The 17,846-nt window shown below is 43.1% G+C and overlaps 1 pseudogene; it reads left to right on the top strand.

Annotated features, from left to right (window-relative positions):
- Positions 1-964: 964 nt before the first annotated feature.
- On the top strand, positions 965-2,698 carry LOC106733465 (zinc finger protein 37A-like; annotated as a pseudogene).
- Positions 2,699-17,846: the final 15,148 nt, after the last annotated feature.

The following is a 17,846-nucleotide window of genomic DNA, read 5'->3' as shown; positions in this document are numbered from 1 at the left end:
TTCCCTAGAGACCCCACCTCCAAATACAGTCACATGGATGGTCAGGCCTTCAGCGTGTGAATTTTTGGGGACATGCACATTCAGTCCCCAACACGGCCAAATGTTGAAAACAGGCACCAGTCAGAGGCCCTGTGCTGGCCCAGGCACAATGAATGAGACTGGCGAGGTTGGGGAAAGGCTGGATGCAGCGACTCAGTGCAAGAGAAGGTAAGAGGCCACCTGCTCCTCATGCATGGGGAGCAGCTGGTCCTGGTGCTTTCACACTTCCTCAGTCTGCTGTCATTTGGGATGATCTAGGCCTGAGACCAACTCTGAGGGGGGTGTGGGAGGGAGAGAAGTAGGAATGCTACAGTGAGAACACTGGGGAGTCGACGATTTATTCCTAAGGCTCCTTTTGCATTGGGTCTACATGAGGAGAGGGAATCCAAACCATCACAGGCAAAAACTATCTGCTATCAGGTAGGCTGTGTTCTGGTGGGTAGGGGAGCTGGATCCCACACTGTCTACGGCACAGGTCAAATTCTGGACCCGCTGCTCAAAAAACACTTCAGGTGGCTGTTCCAGCTGGTAGGTCATGCCCAGGGGGAAGGTCTGGAGCCCAGCCCCTCAGCACCAGGATGGCAGAAAGGCATGACCGAGCAGGTCAGCCTGGACCACCGAGGAGCCAGCGGCCTCCCACGCTCAGTCCTGCCTTGTCTGGGTACTCCCGGTTTGCAGTTCCAGAGGGTCTGGCCTGTATTACAGTGACCGGAAGATGCTAATGCTTTATGTCCTGGATTAGGATTCTATCAGAAAGGCTTACGTTCAGCTTTCTTGGTCCAAAGCAGCTCTGTGAGATTCTGAGCTGCTGGCATAGTACAACACCATTAGAGATATGTCGATGCCTCCCATCCTGATCCTGCAGGATCAAAGCTATGCCCTCATGGTTTGTAGTGCTCTTCCAACACCGTGAAAAACTATCACATTTGAGCTTTCAGTGTCATTCAAGGATGTGTCAGTGGGCTTCGCTCGGGAGGAGTGGTGGCACCTGGACCCTGCTCAGAGAGCCCTGTACAGGGATGTGATGCTGGAGAACTCCAGCCATCTCATGTCAGGGAGTATTGCATGTTTAAACCATTTGCTATCCTCAAATTGGAGCAAGGAGAAGAACCATGGATATTAGGGGAAGAATTCCCAGGCCAGAGCCACCTAGAATTCATCAATACCAGTCGAAACTATTCAAGACAGAAGTTTCATGAATTTAACAAAGGTAGAAAATGGCTCTATGATGATATGCATGAAATAATTTATCCCGAAGAGAAAACTTGTGAATATGATAAAAATATTATTATAATGGAAAGACTTCTGTCTTAATGAAGACCTCATTCAACATCAGAGAAATCAATTTCTGAAGCAGCCTTTTGAATATAGTGAATATGAGAAAACTTTATGTGAAAATTCACTTGTCCTCACACATGAGAGTGCTTCCATGGGACAGAAAACCTGTGACTATACTGAATATAGGAAAACCTTTAGTGATATGCCATCTCTGCTCATCAGAGAATACATCTAGGAGAGAATCACTATGAATTTAATAAATGTGGAGAAAGTTTCTTTGAGGAGCCCATTCTCTTTGAACATCTGAGTGTTTTCCCTTTCAGCCAGAAGTCACATCTCATTCCAGTTCAGAAAAGCCACTCAGTTGACAATGTAATTGAACATAATGGATGTGGAAACTTACTCAGTGAAAAAATAGCTCTTGCTACACAATGCACAGGAGGAAAACTGTTTGGATGTCACGAATGTGGAAATACCTTCTACCAGAAGTCAGCGCACACAAGACATCAGAGAACATACACAGAAAAATCCTATGAATGTCAAGATTGTGGAAAAATCTTCTGCAAGACTTCAGACCTTACTAAACATCAGAGAATTCATACTGGGCAGAAACATTATGGGTGTCATGAATGTGGGAAATCCTTCAGTGAAAAATCAACCCTCACTCAACACTGGAGAACACACACCGGGGAAAAAATCCTATGAATGCCATCAGTGTGGGAAAGCCTTCTCCATCAAGTCAGCCCTTACTGTACATCAGAAAACACACACAGGGGGTCAGCCACATGAGTGCTTTGAATGGAGGAAAGCCTTTCTCAGAAAGTCAGACCTCATTAAAGATCAGAGAACTACCCCAGGGAAAAAATCCTATGAATGCCATCAGTGTGGGAAAGCCTTCTCCATCAAGTCAGCCCTTACTGTACATCAGAAAACACACACAGGGGGTCAGCCACATGAGTGCTTTGAATGGAGGAAAGCCTTTCTCAGACAATCAGACCTCATTAAAGATCAGAGAACTCACACAGGGGAAAAAAATCTTATGAATGCAATGCATGTGAAAAGTCCTTCACGGAGAAATCAACCCTCACTAAACATCTAAGAACTCACACAGGTGAGAAGCCCTGTGAATGTACTGAATGCGGGAAAGATTTTTGCTTCTTCTAGGGGTTCACAGAACATCTGAGAAGACACAGGGGAGAAACCTTTTAGTTGTAGTGAATGTGGGAAAACCTTCCATCAGAAATCAGCCTTGATTTTTCATCAGAGAACTCACATAAGACAGAAACCCTATGAATGTAATGTTTGTGGAAAATCATTCTCTGTGAAGTTAAAACTCACTGATCATCACAGAACACATCTGGAGAAAATCCTATACATGTAATAAATGAGGGAAATCACTCTAGGTGAAGTAAAAACTTAATAGAACAAGAGAACCCAAAGGGTGAGAAAAATCTGTTAATATAATGACTGTGAGAACATCTTCAGTGTAAAGTCAGTTCTCATAGTAGAGAAGAGAACACACAGATGGGAAGTAAACAATATGAAGACATGGAATGTAGGAAAACTTTCCACTGAAATTTGAATAATACATCAGAAAACTCACTGTGGAGAAAACCAAGGCAGACACTTCAGCATCACTAGAGAGAGAAGGCTTCACCCACAAACCAAATAAAATGCACAAGCCATAGGAAATTAAAGGAAAACACTTTCTGTGAGGTTACACTTTATCAGGCATGTGCACCAAGTAGCCGCCTCTCCATGAATATCAAATAGTAGATAACTAGAGAAAATACTTCTAACTGCATTCCATGTGTGGAAGCTTTAAGTTAAAATCTAAATTTAGGGCATCCCCTTTTCTGGAACCACTCCCTCTTGGGAATTCTGTTTTTCCTTCCCTCTTCTTCAATAAATTCCCTTTCTTGTTACACCTTTAAAAGACAAATAAACAACAACAACAACACACGTCAGGTGACACGTGTGCCAAAAAATCCCCAAAGGAGGAAGAAGTGGAAGTGGGATTGAGGTATGACCATATCCCATGGGTGGGGGCGTGCTTTCTCTCTCTCCCTCTTTCTCAGTCTGTCTGGTGAGACATGTCCTCAGGCAAATTAAAAAAAAAAAGGTGTGTGGGGGGACAGTCAGTGGTGTGGTGGTTAGGGCAGCTGGATCCCACATGGCTGCCTGTGTGGTGTGAGTCCCACACCTGGGGGGCTTGAAAAGCATGCTGGGTGCCCAATATCCTGAGAAGAGAATGGAGAAGGGATTGTGGTGTGGTCTTTCTGCTTGGGGTTCTTTCTCACTTTACCCCCTCCCTGTCTCTCTCTGGTAAGTGCATGTGCCCTATAGCAAATTAAAACAAACAAAACAAAATAAAAACTATCCTTTATAATATGTGTAAGCAAACTATTTTTGGTAAGTATTTCAGTCTTTGAAAGCCAAGAGGCAACATTATGCAGGTATTTACATAACAAGAGAGAACACATTTCTACGTTTTTAATTGATAGCATTTGAAATATAATAATTGTGTACAAGATTTTATAGTACCAGCTGTATAATGAGAAGAATGGAATTCTCGTTGGGGATTACATTTCCCTTAATTGGAACTCAAAGTTAGTGTTCTCTATCATCAGAATCAATTGTGAACGTTCATCTCTAAATGCCCTGCAGTGAGAGTTTGTGTCTTACATTTGAGATGCCTGTTCACTCAGATGCACAGTTACTGGCAAATACTGACAATCTATGAGCGGACGATTTTCATTAGGATTCTCATCACTTGGAAGACATTTACAGAAATGGATTAGATCCTTTTCTTGATATGTCCTTTTATTATGTCCTTATATTTAATATTTAATACTACCTATTGGAGGTTAGGTGAAGCTCCTCCATTGTCCAGTTTCATGGCTTTTTGGAAAAGAAAGATTTAAAGAGTGTTTTCAAACATCACATACAAAATAAAGAGTTATCAAACTTTTGTCATGTTCCTTCACCTTTCATTTCCTTTTCCTCTTTTTTTTATCTCTTCAGTTAAAAATACATTTTGGAGCAAATCCCGGGTATTACCTTATTTCAATTCCTACATATTTTAGTATTCATTTCTAAAAAGTATGGGCCTCGCATAACTATTATTTTAAGCAAGAAAAAAATCCAAATAATAAACTTTTAATAAGAAAATTGAATGTTTTCACTTTTTCTTTTTTTGGAGAGGTTTTCACTATAGGGCGCGTGTGCTCACCAGACAGAGAGAGAGACACATAGAGACAGAAAGCGAGAAATCACTCCCCATGGGGGATGGCCACGCCGCAATCCCTTCTCCTCCATTCTCCTCTCAGGATCTTGGGCACGCACGCACATGCGCCCGGTGTGAGTTTTAAGCCACCAGGTCCAGGACGCGAACCACAGTTGACTATGTGGGAGTCCAGCGACATAGCCATTACGCTAACTGCTGGTCCTCCAACATTAGAGCAATTCTTTAGGGAATCATCTATTGATAGGTGTCTTCTTCAAAAAGTTTTAAAATTATGAATTTAACTTCCTAAATATATAGCTAATAAAGTTATCTATTTCACACTGAATGAATTGTGGCAATTTGTACTTATAAAGAAACTGGTATGTTTCATCATTTGTAGAATTGTTCATATACGGGTTCAAAGTGTTCATCCTCTTCTATTTTCTGGAATAGTTTGTACAAAATTGTTATTTTTCTAAGTGACCAGGACCTGGAGATTTGTTTTTTGGGAACATTAAATTGCATATTTAATAGTTACAGGATTATTTAAGTTTTCTTTGTATCTTGACTGAGTTTTGATAGTTTGAGATCCTCAGGAATTAGTCATTTCTTTCAAGTTATGTTTGTAAATGTGAAGAAGGTTGCTAGCAGCATTTTCTTGTTATGTTGAATGATCTTTCACAATTTCTGTTTTTTCCCAAGCATATCTTTTATAAAATTTTTTTCCATAGGATGAGTGTATTCACTGGAGAGAGACAGAGAGGGAAACTGAGAAATCACTCCTCAGGGGTGATGGCCAAGCCACAATCACTTCTGCTCTCTGGATTTTTTGGCACACACACACACACACACACACACACACACACATGCCTGGTGTGTTTTTCAAGCCTCTGAATCTGGAATGCGAACTGTGGTTGGCTATGTGGGAGTCCAACACCCTTAACTGCCACCTGCTGGCCCCGAACATATCAACTTTTTAATGAAAGAAAAACAAGGTATTGAGAATCTCTACATAAACAGATTTTGATTCCATTTCCATTAAAATAACAAATTAAAAGTTTGTAAGTTTACAAACTAAGTTTTCATTTTCCAAATGGATCTTTGAGAAATTGTGTAGACAAGGGCCCCAATAATCTTTTTATTTAATTTTATATTTATTTAGTTATTTTACATTTAAAATTTACATTTAATCATTGTATATCTTTACAGCGTACAAAATTGATTTTTACAGCATGAATACAGTGCATATCAGTCAATTAAGAGATATTACCAAGTACACTCTCAACAGATAACTTTTCATTTTTGTGTCTATTAAATATCCCCCGATATCCTCCCACCACCCCTCCTTCCTACCTCTTCTTACACTGCATCTGATACATACAGATGCCCTCTCCGCTGTCAAACCTTCCACTGTTTCAGTTTCTGCTACAGAGTGCAGACATTTAGTATATATGTTAAGTGGGGACTAAAATGCCTGTCTTTCGAGAAATAGCGATTGACTGTTTTAAAAAATAATTAGAATAATAAAAATAATGATTGGGGAAAACATAGAAAAGATATTGAATGTTGAAGTGGGGAGATTAATGTCTCTGTACTGACTGACATGCATGGCATTCCCTTTTGAAAAAACAATGTAATACACTGTAATGTTATATGTAATCCAATGTAATATAAAGAAGATTATGATGATAATAAAAAAAAAGAAAATAAAAAGAAAAAAATGCCTGTCTTTCAAATTCTGGCTTGCTTTGCTTAGCTTTCACTCTTCCATATTCATCCATTTTCTATCAAATGCCAGGGTCTTTTTTTTTTATGGCTCAGTAGTATTGTATCGTGTACATGTGCCACATTTCTTAAATTCAGCCATCTGTTCTTGGACATTTGGGTTGATGCCATGTATTAGCAATTGTAAATAATGATGCAATAAACACGATGGCAAGCACTTTCCCAGCTGAGTGTATTTCTGCACTGCGGGTAGATACCCAGGAGTGGAATTACTGGGTCATATGGGAGTTCTATTTGTAGGTATCTGAGGAGCCTCCATTTGTTCTCCACAGTGCTGTACTAATTTATATACCCACCAACATTGTGGGAGGGCTCCCTTTTCTCCCCTGCCTTGTCAGCCCTTACTAATTATTATGACTATTTTTAAATCTTAGCTATTATGACAGGGGTTAAGTGTTATCTTATTGTGGTTTTGATTTGCATTGCCCTTATGATAAGAGGTGGTGAGCATTTCTTTTTCATATGATTTTTGGCCATTAGTATGTCATTCTGAAAGAGTTGGCTGTTTAGCTCAGGTGCCCATTTTTAATTGTATTATAAGCTGTTTGAATTCCCTGTATAGTCTTCTCATTCCCTTATCTGAGGCATAGTTTGCAAAGATATTCTCCCCTTCTGAGAATTGTTTCTTCACTCTTTTGCTGTGCAGAACCTTCTGAGCCTGACATAATCTCACTTGTCTGTTTTGGGGATTACTGCCTGGGCTTTTGGGGTCTTATTTAAGAAATCTTTGCCTATTTCAATGTCTCCAAGAGTTTCCCCTAGTCTTTTATAGTTTGAAGCTTTATATTTAGATTTTTGATCCATTTTGAGTTGGATTTTGTAAATAATGAGAGATAGGGGTCAAGTTTCATTTTTCTGCAGGTGATTATCCAGTTTTTCCAGTACCATTTGCTGAAGAGAGTTTATTTTTCCCATTGGATTGTGCCCTTTGTCAACAGTCAGTTGACTGCATGATTAGGGGTTTATTTCTGGATTTTCTATTCCAGTTCATTGGTCCATATGCTGTTTTTGTGCCAATACCATGCTGTTTTGATGATCACACCTTTGTAATATATTTTGGGACCAGGAAAGGAAATGCCTTCTACATTTTTTTTTCTTTTCGCACAGTATTGCTTTGGCGATACAGGACCTTTTATGACTTTAGACAATATTTTTTTCTATTTTTGTAAAGGATATGTCTAGTAATTTGTTCAGAATTGCACTGAACTTATAAATTAATTCAGGTAGGATTGGCATTTTGATGATATAAATTAGTCCAATGGAAGAACATGGGATGTCTTTCTACTTTTGTGTATCATCTTCAATGTCTTTTTAAATTTTAGTTTGTCATAGTTTTCCTGGTAGAGGTCTTTCATTTCTTTTTTGGTTAATTTACTCCTGGGTTTCTCCTTCTTCCTCCTCCTCTTCCTCCTCTTCCTCCTCCTCCTCTTCTTGCTGTTACAAATGAGATTGCCATCTTCAGTTCCACCATGATGTGTTCATTGCTGGGGTATAAAAATGCTCTAGATTTTTGTATGTTGATTATGTATCCTGTCACTTTACTGTGTTCATTTATCGTTTCCAGGAGGTTTGTGTGTATAAGTGGATTCTTTTGTATTTTTCATGTATATAATCATGTAATCTGTAAATAGAGATAAATTCACTTAATTTCCTGTTTGAATGCCTTTTATTTTACTTGCTTATCTCATTGAATTTGCTAGGACTTTAGTACCATGTTGAAAAGGGCAGTCTTATCTTATTCCAGTTTTTAGTGGAAAGGCTTATGGCTTTTCTCCATTCAGTGTGATGTTAGCTATGGGTCTATTTTGTTGAGAAATGATCCTTCTAAACTGATTTTGCTGTGAGTTTTAATCGTGAAGAGTGTATTTCATCAAATACTTTTTCTGCATCAATTGTCATGGTCATATGGTTTTTATCTTTACTTCTGTTAATGTGATATATTACATTTATTTTTGTATATGTGGAACCATGCTTGCATCTCTGGAACAATGCTTACCTACCTGGTCATGGTGTATAATTTTTTTATGTGTTTTGTATATAATTTGCTAGTATCTTGTTGAGAATTTTTGCTTCTGTATTTGTTCTTATGCAATTTAATCTGTTTTATTCTTGATATTAGAAGTTTGTATCTTTTTAAATCTTTTTCAATTTGCCTAAAAGTGTTTCGTTTTCTCCCCTCAAAATGAACCTTTCTACATTTTCTCTGTTGTTGCCTGTTTTTTTATTTTTTTCATTGACTTCTGTCTTGTCTTTTTAATTTTTTTCTTTTGCTTGCTTTTGTTATTTTGGTTTTCATTTTAATGTTTCATGAGATTGAAACCTAGATTTTTTTTAAGAGAGATTTTTGCTGTAGGGTGCATGTGCATGTGGGAGAGACAGAGAGAGACAGAGAGACAGAAAGTGAGAAATTGCCCCACAGGGAGGATGACCTCACTGTAATCTCCTCCATTCTTCTTTTGGGATTTTGGGCATGCAGGCACATTCGCCTGGCATGAGTATCAGGCTGCTGGGTCCAGGACTCAAACTGCAGTCAGCCACATGGGAGTCCAGTGATGTAACCATTATGCCATCTGCTAACCTCAAAACCTAGATTTTTTAAATTTGAGATCTTTTCTCTTTTCAGTTAGAAGCATTTGATTCTAGAAATTACCCTCTCACCACTGCCTTAGTTGCATGTCACAAAATTTTATAGGTTGCATTTTCATTTGGTTGTAATTTTCTTTTCTTTTTTTTGGAGAGGTTTTTGCTATAGGGCACTTGCGCTCTCCAGAAAGATGGAGAGAAACAAAGAGACAGGAAGTGAGAAATCACCACCTGTGGGGGGATGGCCACACCACAATCTCTTCTCCTCCGTTCTCCTTTCAGGATCTTGGGCACGCATGCACATGCGCCCTGCGTGAATTTAAGCCACCGGATCCAGGACTCAAACTGCGGTCGACTACATGGCAGTCCAGGCCAAGGGACATAGCCGTTATGCCAACGGCTGGTCCCTGTAATTTTTTTTTTGAGAGGTTTTTGCTATAGGGCGTGTGCACTCGCCAGACAGACAGAGAGAGACATAGAGAAAGAAAGCGAGAAATCACCCCCCAGGGGAGATGGTCACGCCGCAATCCCTTCTCCTCCATTCTCCTCTTAGGATCTTGGGCACGCACGCACACACGCCTGGTGTGAGTTCTAAGCCACCGGGTCCAGGACGCGAACCGTGGTTGACTATGTGGGAGTCCAGCGACATAGCCATTACGCTAACTGCTGGTTCCCCCTATAATTTTTTAAAATACGGACTCCTTCTTTGACTTATGGATGATTTAAAGTACGTTATTGATTTTGTTAAGTTCTGAGCGCTCGAAAAACTTCATCTTTCCGTTATTGGTTGGTAGGCTGATTTCATATACTTCATATGGTTCAGTTATTTACATTTGGTTTATTTTAGGCCCCAGTGTTCTGAATCAGTGTTGCATGGTTCTCTAATGGAATGTGCATTCTAATGCTGTTGGATGCTGTTCCATAAACGCAGATTAGATCTGGTCACACCGATGCACTGTCAAGATCTTCTATGTTCTTGGAGTAGTTTTATCCATTACTGAGAGTGCTGGGTTGAGGTCCTCTACTACAGTCTGTCGATTTCTCCATTTGAGTCTGTTAGTTGGTGTCTGATAGATACAGATTTAGAACCGCCACATATTATTGGTGGAGCCATGTAAAGTCCCTCTCTTCATCCCCTTACTGTTGTTTTCTTGGAGAGCTACTTTATATGGCAGTAACAAACTCACCGCTGGCTTGTTTTTAATTAATGTCTGTGTGATATGTCTTTTTCTATTCATTTAGTCTAACCCTGTGCTGGTCCCCATCAAGCGAGTTTGTTGTAGACAACGTATGTTTGGGCTATACCTCGTTTAAGTCCACTGTGCCGACCTGTGTGCTCCCACTGCTGCCTTAGATCAATTACATTTAAAGGGATCTCCATGTGGCCGGGCTTTCCACGACGACACTTCCGTTTGTTCTCTCTGCTTGTCCTTCCTTTTTATTCCTTGATTTTCTGTGTGTTACTCAAACAAGTTTTAGAGTTTCATTTTGATTCCATCCAATCAAAATCCGTGTTCATTTCTTTACCAGTTCTCCAATGGGACACGGCCATGCTGCAAACCCACTTCTCCATTTCTCCCCCTGTCCGAGTTTGGGGTATGCACATCCATGCATGCAGCATGTTTCCCAAGCCATTGGGCCAGTACTCAAACCGTGGTCAACCTGAGGGTTTCCTTTACCGCTGTGCCATGGGCCGGCTTTCTCTGTAACCTTTCTGAGCATGTCACTGGGTACGGTTTTCTCAGTTTTCTGTGTATCACCATATACACACCCATGGCTTATCACAGTTTACTGATGTTAAAATTTCCAGTCTCTGAAAATGTGTAGATCTTACTTTAACTTAGTGTCTTTATCACTCCCTAGTTTTAAATATAATGGTCTTAAATATTTCCTTCATTGAACAAATAGTGTTAAAAATTTTGCTTCAACCATAAAATATGATAAAAAATAACTAATAAAAGGATAGTCTAGTATGTTTACTTCTATTTATTTATTAATTTTTTTTGGAGAGGTTTTTTGCTATAAGGCACGTATGCTCACCAGAAAGACAGAGAGAGACAGAGAGACAGAAAATGAGAAATCACTCCCAAGGAAAAACAGCCACACCGCAATCCCTCCTCCTCCATTCTCCCCTCGGGACCTTGGGCACACATGCACACGTGCCTGGCATGAATTCAAGCCACCGGGTCCGGGAGTTGAACAGTGATTGACTACATGAGAGTCCAGTGACATAGCCATTAACGCCAACTGCTGGTCCCTGTTTACTTCTATTTTTAGCCTTTCTGTTACTCTTTTTCTTTCCTAGAATTTCTAGCTCTCTTTTGTTATCAGTTTCTTTCTGTTTAGAGAGTTTTATTCAGCCAGTTTTTAAGGTAGTATGTTAGTAACGAATTACCTTGTTTGTTTGTTTGATCTGAGGTAGTCTTTATCTCCCCTTCATTCCTCAAGGATAGTTTATACAGCTAGAGGATTCACAGGTGACAATTATTTTCTTTTGGCACTTGAAGTTCTGTCACTTCTTCTGACCTCCATGGTTTTAGATAAGAAATTGTTATTTTATAAGTGACCTGTCATTTCCCTGTGACTGTTTTTAAGATTTTTTTTGGTCTTTAATATTTGGAAATTCAATTATAACGTGTCTTTTATAACTTTATTTGGGTTTATTGCATCTATATTTTTCTCAGCTCCTTGAATCTGTAAGTTTATGTTTATTATCAGCTTTGGGAAGTTTTAGTATCATATTCCTTTGTCTTCTCCTTTGGGACTCTAAGGAAATGAATGTTAGAGCTTTGTTATTGAGTATTAATAAAGTCTGTTTTCTCTCTGACGTTCAAATTGAATACTGTCTATTGATCTGCCTTCAAGTTCTTGGAGTTATCATCCAAACACACCATTCTATCAGTGAGCTCATGAAGTCATTTAAAACTTGATTTTTATGTTTTTTAGTTCTATGACCGCCATTTGTTTCTTTATAAAAAATATTCAATCACTGTTTCTTCGCTGAGACTTTCAATGTTTACATTTATTTCAAGATAATTTATAACCGATTGCCGAAGCGTCTTTACGATGGCTGGTTTAAACCCTTGTCAGTAATTCCTGCTTCTGAGTCACATCAGTCAACTGTCTTTTCTCACTGAACTTGTGGTTGGCTGGTTCTTGGTGTGATGAGTGATTTTTGGTTGTGTCCTGGACGTTCTGCTTATTACACTGGGGGCCTCACATCCTATTTAAATCTATTTTAGCGGGCAGTCCCCTGCTTAGGCTTAACGTGTAAGTTCTGGCCTACTTCTGTCAGCTCTCACGTCCCGTCAGCTTCATTTTCAGATCTTACAGTGCTCTTCTGACCTGACTAGTTCTCTGGTGCTTCCGGGGTCCCTTTCCGGGGTCCCTTTCAGTCCTGTTGGTGCTGCCTGGAGGATGAGAAGCACAGAGCCCTTTTCTGGACTGCCTCGTGTTGCTGGTCCATCCTCTGTGACTGGGGGCACAAGCTCAGAAGCTGGTGGCCCTGGGTCTCCTTATGTACCTGACAAAGGTCAGGGCAATGAAGAGTCCCACTGATGCTGGGCCTGCAGGTGGAGGAAGATTGCCTGCTGGTCCCCTGGTTGTGGAATGAAAGTTGGGGTTTCCTAATAGGACTTTGTTGGTTGTCCCCTTTCTTGTCCTTTGACTAGAGAGAGAAGGCCAGAAAAGTTGTTGGTGTTTTGTTTTGTTTTTCTGTCTATGCTGGTAGTATTTCTGAGTTGCTGGCCTCTCTGGCCCTCTCAATGCCTAGAGAACCCTGTTGTTTTCGCTCCAGTCTTAAAATCCCATAGCCCACATCTCCTCTCCATTCTTCGGTGTTCCTTCTATGACAGCCTGTGTTATCATTTCTAGGGTCAGGTAGTCATATTTAGAGGAGATAAGCAGGGGCAAGTGAACCTATGCTGTCGTTCCAGAGCCAGAAGGCTTAAATGGATTTTGAAATATGGAAAATTCCTTTGCATTAGCAACAAAGTGCAAGAATTGCTACTATAACTGTAGTTTGAACCCTGCATATTTGTGTGAAGAGAGATATCTTGTTTCTTGTTTTAGATTTAACAACACAGGAAGGTGTAAAGCATCTTGACATGTCCTTTTAAAAATTGTTATCATCCATGGTAGATAATTTGCATGTGCAAATACAGAAGAGAAAAGCACGCAGTGTCTCCCCAGGACTTAGTCATGCTGAGATCCCTTCCTCTAATCCTCCAGCTGGCCAGGATCCTGGACATGCACGCCTGTGTCTAGAGTATTTTCAGGCCATCTGGGCCAGGGGCTCAGACCACAGTGGGCATGTGGCTTCCAGCTCTGTACTCAGTGTGCTACAATCCCCACTATTTATGATTCCACGATATTGTTGATGAAGTGACTATTACATTATAAATACTGTGCATACGTGTTGTTTGCCTTGTCAATTTAGGTTGAAGTCATTAAAACCATGGTCAGTTCTGCAGCAATAGCTAATTTCCAAAGCCACTCAATGTTTGGTAATAGTGGTTGAGTTTGCTTCTTCATCCATTCAGAAACATCAAAACCACTCTTAGCTTCTGTACAAAACCAGGCAGAGGGCTTTGGCTTGCCTAGGTCTGCTCTACACTTTTCCAGGGGGCGCTGGTAACTGTTTCCCATTCGGGTCTTTGGAAAGCTGACGTTTTACTATATACAGGGGTTACTGGTTTCCGTGGGGAAGTAACCACGTCATGGCTGACTCCAGGCCACTGATGTGATGTCACTGAATGAGGTGTTGTGCAAGGGTGTGCCTAGCAAGTCTCCCGAGCTGGTGGGAACAGGCTCAGCACAACATTGCCTGAGAGGCCTGAGAGACGCCGAGGAAACCCGGCCTGTGTGCCACACACACCGAGAACTGCAGTGGGCACCATCTTTTGATAATTGCTCACGCAGAAGTCCCCTGCCTTTTAAACACACACACATATGGAAGCATTGCTTTCTGCATGATTTCATTTTAATGAAACAGAACAGGGAAAAAAATAAATCAGATTATTACTTTTCTGCACTGGCCCCAAAAAACTGGTTTAACCAAATCCACTATTTTCCTTACAAGCAAATATTTACATTTTGGAACGATAAGTCCTGCATGCCATGTAGTTGTTAATGTCACTTATTAAATGTTGTTTCCTTACAGTATTTACAGAAGCATTAGCCTGGTTTGGGTTTTAAAGAATGTAATTCTTGTTTTAGATGTCATTTGTGGTGGCATTTGCTAATATATCAATGTGATAAAGAGTGAGAGTAGCTTGATGGGTGGTTTGCTTCCTTGCCCATGAATACATGCTCTGCCACAGCATGGCCAGCAGGGGCGCTGCGCACAGCATGGCCAGCAGGGGCGCTGTGCACATGGAGCACGTTTGCAGGAAGTGTCTCTCCGCCATACTTCCCACGTCCTGAGCTCCCTGCCTCTGTCTAAGGCTCCTGCAGCTTGTTGTCTGCATCCCTCCTTGGTGCTGGCCACTTTACAGCTTAGAGCTTTATGGTCTCTGTTACGTCCCTCCACCCATGCCTGCCCTCCAGGGTACTCGACACTTCTAGGGCCCATCTTTTCCAGCCAAAATCTATATGACTCACCTTGTTGGCATCTCATGCCATCCATGTCTCCACGAGAAAGAATTCAGATCGGGGACTCAAAGGCAAGGGTGCTCTGCCTCCAGGTAACTGCGATGTTAAAAGAGAATCTTCTATCTCGGCAATTAACCTTGGAATGGTAGGATCGAGGAAGGCAGTGGCACCAGTCCTCAGCTGGAGCTGCCACAGCGGACGTGTGCACCGGGCGGCTTAAACAACAGAAGCTCATTTCTCAGCGTTCTAGGGTCTCAGAAGTGCAGTTAGGACACGGAGGTCGGCATGCCGGGTGTCCAGTGAGGCCAGCGTTGGTGGCAGATGGCCACCCCCTTGTTGTGCCCTCACATGGCAGGGGGAAAGCGCTCTGGTCAGTGTCCTCAGAGCGACTTCTGCATCCTGTAACCTGTTAGGCTGAGCTGAGCTCGGCATAAACAGTTCAGCGAGGTGGAGCTGTCATCCTATGACTCATTTATGAGCTGTCTGCCGCAGTGAGACCGTACAGGGCTAGGCTCTCGAAACAGGGAGGCTGCATTTCAGCCCCAGCCTGCCAGTAGGGGTGTGGCAGCTCCTCGGTGCCACTTGCATTTTGGGAAATGGGACTGAACCTCATCTCAAGAGAGGAATTGAACGGCCTTCTACTTGGCCTTTCGCCAGGCTGCAGTGGATGGAGAAGGGTGGGAACGTTGCCGAGCAGGAGCCCTTGACGTAGGTGGCCAGTGGTCGGTGTCTCTCACCCATCCTGGTCATAGCCACTCATGCTAGGGGTTAGGGTGGGCATTTACAACTTCATAGCCCCTTGTTCTTAAGGGCGTATCTAGGGTCTTCAGAAAGTGCGTAGAAATCTTGTATGATGAACAAAACTGCATGGATTTCAATTTGTTTTTACACCAAAAGTAAACTTGTACATTAATTCCACTTTTCCACAAACTTTCTAAAGTGCTCTTATATTGCTTTTGTACGTGGAACCTTCCCTGAAGGAAGGGCCACAGTCCTCCGAAGACTAGGGGTCTGAGAGAAGGGAAGGAGGGGCATGGGGGAGGTGGGTGCCTGAGTTGGGCAGCACCTCAAGGCCAGAGCGATGAAGCGGGAACTCTAGCCCTTCATGCCATTGCTTCAGGCCAGCGTTTGGAGGAGCGCGGGAGCACTGACTTCGTTAAAGGACTATTGGACGTCGAACACATTCACCAGGAGGGAGCTAGCTACACATCTGCCTAGGGGATCTTTGTTTTCTAACGATGCAGCTTTTACTCTTTTTTAAAAATTATTCATTTATCTTTTGAGAGAAAGAGAAGGCAAGCACCCCTAGCAGGATCCAGAGTCTGGATGCTGTGCTCCACTCCCCGTTTTCAGCCAGCCCCAGATCATGGGCACGCACACACTTTATACACAAGGAGGTTTCAGGACTCGAACTGGGGACCTTCCCATGTGGGATTGTCTCACAGAGCCTGGTGTGTTACTGCTGCACTGCTCTCTGGCACTGTAGCTTTTATCCTAACTGAAGCAGATCCTTGACTTCATAGGTTCTCAAGCATTCTCTCTAGCATTTACAAATGAAAATACCAAAAGCAGAAAGGTAGAATGGGAATTGACTGGAAAAAGAAAGGAAAGGAGACTTGCTTTCCGAGGGGACGTCCCCTCGCCAGTATTGCCAACACCATCTCCAGGTTCTCACTTACAGCGTGTGGAGATCTCATTCAGGCGGTGGTGTCGGTCATGCTGACCCCCGCCAGACCCCCGAGCTGGAGTGGCGCTCACAGCCCCGTGCATGGCAGAGCTGACTCCACCAGCCACTCCGAGGCGGGAGCTGCGCCTGATGGCCGGTGGCCGTCACTGTCTCCTCAGCTGGGGCGGCCACAGCGGACGTGTGCACCGCTTGTCAGCGTTCTAGGGTCTCAGAAGTGCAGCCAGGACACGGAGGTCGGCATGCCGGGTGTCCAGTGAGGCCAGCGTTGGTGGCAGATGGCCACCCCCTCGCTGTGCCCTCACATGGCAGGGGGAAAGCGCTCTGGTATCTCTCGATGAGAGCAACCCTTCCTGATGAGGGCCCACCCTGATGACCTACTTTAACCTCAATTGCCTCCTCAACGCCCCGTCTCCAAATACAGTCGCATTGGGCCGCAGGGCTTCATCATATGAATTTGCACAACCCTCACCTCAGACGTAGGCTGTGTTCACGTAAAGGTCACAGAAGAGGAAAGCGAAGCCCCCGAGGTGGCTGACCTGCCTGACACTCTATTGCAAAGCAGAGCCCGCCTGGCCAGGAGCATAGCCTTCCAGAGCATGCTGAGGGCCTGCAGCTGGGCTGCGTTAGGCGGGCACTGCTGGCTGCCGTGGCCACGTGGGTGCCCCGTGCCTGGCACAGGGCAGGCTTGCAGTGCCGCTCATCTCAGGGACTAGTGGGCTGAAGGCAGAATTCTGGAAACACTGGTAGTTCTCCCTGAAATACTCGGTCCCACGTGGGCTCCACCTTCCACTGCATGTCCTCTCAGTCCATTTGTGCCGCTGTCATGAAACCCCGAGACCGAGTAACTCATTAAGGAAGGACAGACTTCCGTTTTTATAGTTCTGTGGGCTGGTGAGTCCAGGATGAAGATGCCAGCAGATCCGGTCTGCCAAGGGCCGCTCTCTGCTTCTGCGATGGTGTCGGGTGGCTGTGTCCTCCTGAGGGGACCAACGCTGTGTCCTGGCAGAGGGTGGAGCAGTGCGAGAGGCGTGCTCTCTCCGAAGCCCCTTTTATAAGGCACCAGTCCATTCACGGGGTGGGGCCCTCATGGCTCCATCACTTCCCAAAAGTCTTTGCCTCAGCGCTGCCACCACAATGGTTACATTTCAACAGGAGTCGTGGGGGGACACACTGAAACCGTAGCCCAGCCTAAGAAACTCCGTGCTGTGGGCCGCAGGCGGTTTGGAGGTGAAGGATCCCATCTGGCCGACTCCCTGGTATGCATCCCAGGCCTGGTGGCTTGAAAATCATACCAGGTGTGTGTGCGTCCGTGCCTCAAACCCTGAGCGAAGGGTGGAGGAGAGGGACGGCATGCCGCACCCGGGGAGATTCTCACTGTCCTTTGCTCTCTGCATTCTGCCTCTCTCTGATGAGAGAGAAGCAGGTTTTGAACACTATAGCAAAACTAAAAAACAAAAACAAAAAACCAAAACAAAACCCCATATAAATGCACTTGATTTTTCTAGCCTTAGCATTTATGAAGCCCTTTTCCAAACCTGTTTAACCCTCCCATGGATTCTGCGAGGTGATTAAGACGTCCATTTCCTGGAGGGCAAACCAGAGGCTCTGTCAGGTGAATGATGTGGGAGGCAGAAGGAGTCAGAGATGAGCTGCCAC

This window comes from Tupaia chinensis, unplaced genomic scaffold (assembly GCF_000334495.1).
Source record: "Tupaia chinensis unplaced genomic scaffold, TupChi_1.0 Scaffold143811_1, whole genome shotgun sequence".
In the NCBI taxonomy this organism is placed as follows: domain Eukaryota; kingdom Metazoa; phylum Chordata; class Mammalia; order Scandentia; family Tupaiidae; genus Tupaia; species Tupaia belangeri.
Note: the sequence above shows the minus strand (reverse complement) of the source record. Positions and strands in the feature narration are given on the sequence as shown.